Raw genomic sequence first — 3,831 nt, forward strand, 5'->3', positions numbered from 1 at the left:
ACCCTTATGGCAGAAAGTGAAGAGGAACTCAAAAGCCTCTTGATGAAAGTGAAAGTGAAGAGTGAAAAAGTTGGCTTAAAGCTCAACATTCAGAAAACGAAGATCATGGCATCTGGTCCCATCACTTCATGGGAAATAGATGGGGAAACAGTGGAAACAGTGTCAGACTTTATTTTTCTGGGCTCCAAAATCACTGCAGATGGTGACTGCAGCCATGAAATTAAAAGATGCTTACTCCTTGGAAGGAACGTTATGACCAACCTAGATAGCATATTCAAAAGCAGAGACATTACTTTGCCAACAAAGGTTCATCTAGTCAAGGCTATGGTTTTTCCTGTGGTCATGTATGGATGTGAGAGTTGGACTGTTAAGAAGGCTGAGCGCCGAAGAATGGATGCTTTTGAACTGTGGTGTTGGAGAAGACTCTTGAGAGTCCCTTGGACTGCAAGGAGATCCAACCAGTCCATTCTGAAGGAGATCAGCCCTGGGATTTCTTTGGAAGGAATGATGCTAAAGCTGAAAGTCCAGTACTTTGGCCACCTCATGCAAAGAGTTGACTCATTGGAAGACTCTGATGCTGGGAGGGATTGGGGGCAGGAGGAGAAGGGGACAACAGAGGATGAGATGGCTGGATGGCATCATCGACTCGATGGACGTGAGTCTCAGTGAACTCCGGGAGTTGGTGATGGACAGGGAGGCCTGGCATGCTGCGATTCATGGGGTCACAAAGAGTCAGACACGACTGAGCGACTGATCTGATCCGATTTGATATACACACATACATATGCTTATATACAAATAAAATGAAAATAATAATACAAGAGATAGGAAGTAGAATTTATAGAATTATTTTATTATTATAAGGTACGCACTTATCCATGTGCCTGTCTAGTGTTATTTGAAAGTGGATTTCAATTAGTTCTAAGTGTATATTGCAAATTCTAGTGTTAGTCACTCAGTAGTGTCCAACTCTTTATGACTCCATAGACTGTAGCCTGCCAGGCTCCTCTGTCCATGGGGTTCTCTAGGCTAGATTGCTGTAGTGGGTTGCCAGTCCTTTCTCCAGTGGATCTTCCTGACTCAGGGATTGAACCTGGGTCTCTGGCATTGCAAGCAGATTCTTTACCATCTGAGCCACAAGGGAAGCAAATTCTAGAGTGGCCACTAAAGAAAAGTAAAAAGAGAAGTTTATCCAATATCTAATACAGATGCAAAAATGAAATCATATAAAATGCTCAGTTACAAGCACAAAAAGCATAAAATGAGTAGAAGACAAAGACAGGAACAAAGAGCAAGGGCAACAAAGAGGAAACAGTAACAAATATGCTAGATATTAATCCAGGTACATCACCAATCACTGTGAATGCCAATGGTTTAAAAGTACCAATTCAAGAACAGAGATTGTCAGAGGGTATCAAAAACAAGACCAAACTGTATATTGTCTATAACAAATACACTTAAAATATTAAGACATATATCAATTAAAAGTAAATGGATGGAGGAAAATATACCATGCTAATGCTAACCAAAAAAAAAAAAAAGAGCAGAAGTAGTTAAATTAATTTCACACAGAGCTGACTTCAAAGCAAGAAAAGTTATCAGAAATAAAATAGGGGATTACATTATGAGCCTGGTGGGCTGCCATCTATGGGGTCGCACAGAGTCGGACATGACTGAAGCCACTTAGCAGCAGCACATTATGATGAAGGGGTCAATCCTCCAACAAGATAAAACTTAACAGTGCGTAGCAACACAGCATCAAAGTACATGAGGCAAAAGCCAATACGACTCCAAAGAGAAATAAATAAACTCTTTATCATGCTTGAAAACTTCAACATGCGTCCATTTGAAACGGACAAAAAAGGACATAGTTGAACTCAACAACGCCGTTAGTCAACGGGATATAATGGGCATCCATAGACGATTTCACCCAACAACAGCAAAATACCCATTTTTCTTAGGCTCACATAGCATATTCACCAAGATCAACCACATTCTGACCCGTAAAATACATGTTAACAAATTTAAAGGAACACAAATCATTCAGTGTCTGCTCTCAGATCACAGTGGAATTAAAGTAGAAATCGCTAACAGAAAAGATAACTGGAGAATCCCCAAACATGCCGAGATTAAACAACACCCTTCTAAGTAACACATGGCTCAAAGGAGAAATATCGAGAGCAATTTAAAAGTATTTTGAACTAAATGAAACACAACTTATCAAAATTTGTGGGATACAGTAAAAAGTGTTCCTTAAGGGAAATTTATAGCACGGAATGAATAAACTAGAAAAGATTTCTTATCAAACTAAACATGCTCTTACAATATGGTATATCAATCAAGCTCCATGGTACTTATTATCCAAAGAAGCTGAAAATTATCCACACAAAACCTGCACATGGACATTTACAGTAGTTTTGTTCATAATTGTCGAAATATGGAAGAAATAATGATGTCTTTATTATTCAGTGCTAAAAAGAAATAAATTATCAAACCATAAAAAGACACAAAGGAACCTTAAACGCATATTACTAAGCTAAAGAATTCAACATGAAAAGGCCACATTTTTCTGTGTGATTTCAACTATATGACATTTTGAAAAAAGAAAAACTATGGAGAGAGTAATAAGATCAGTGGTTGACAAGGTTTAAGATGGGAGCAGAAATTTTCAGAGCAGTGAAAATACTTTGCATGATACTATGATGATGGATCATAAAAAGGAGCATATCACTTTGCCAACAAAGGTCCATACACTCAAAGCTATGGATTTTCCATTAGTCATGTACAGATGTGAGAGTTGGACCATAAAGAAGGGTGAGCACTGAAAAAATGATGCTTTTGAACTGTGGTGCAGCAGAAGACTCTTGAGAGTCCCATGGACAGCAAGGAGATCCAACCAGTCCATCCTAAAGGAAATCAGTCCTGAATATTCATTGGAAGGACTGATGCTGAAGCTGAAGTTTTAATACTTTGGCCACGTGGTGCAAAGAGCCAACTCACTGGAAAAGACCCTGATGCTGGGAAAGACTGAGGGCAGGAGGAGAAGGGGGCGACAGAGGATGGGATGGTTGGATGGCATCACAAACTGAATGGACAAGAGTTTGAGCAAACTCTGGGAGACAGTGAAGGACAGGCAAGCCTAGTGTGCTGCAGTGCATGGGGTCGCAAAGAGTCAGACACAACTGAGTGGCTGAACAACAATGACAACATGATAATGGGTACATATTATACATTTGTCCACAACCATAGAATGTACAATATCAAAAGTGAACTCTAAGGTAAGCTATGGACTTTGGGTGATGATGTATCAATGTATGTTCATTAGTTTTAACAAGTGTACCATTTTAGTAGATGATGTAGATAATGGGTGGGGAATATATGGGAAATCTCTATAACTTCCCCTCAATTTTGCTGTGGATCTTAAACTTCACTAGGAAAATAAGACCCTTTAAAAATTAATACTTGTAAAGGAAGAAGGTCACTAAACATAAGTGATAATGTATTTTGATGAGAGCTCTCTACCTTCCTCTGCTGTTCTCACTTGGAGAATTGAAAAACAACTCCAGTTCTTCATTTCTGATATTATTTTGTTTGGATTAGGCTCTCCACCTAAAATTCATAGCTGAATTAACTTATCATTGCTTTATTTATTAATGTTTCAGATGAGATTGGCACTGAGATTAGCATCAGATCAGATCAGTCACTCAGTCGTGTCCGACTCTTTGTGACCCCATGAATTGCAGCACGCCAGGCCTCCCTGTGCATCACCAACTCCTGGAGTTCACTCAGACTCACGTCCATCGAGTCGGTGATACCATCCAGCCATCTCAT

The sequence above is a fragment of the Bison bison genome, unplaced genomic scaffold, assembly GCF_000754665.1.
Source record: "Bison bison bison isolate TAMUID 2011002044 unplaced genomic scaffold, Bison_UMD1.0 scf7180017864044, whole genome shotgun sequence".
Taxonomy (NCBI): Eukaryota; Metazoa; Chordata; class Mammalia; order Artiodactyla; family Bovidae; genus Bison; species Bison bison.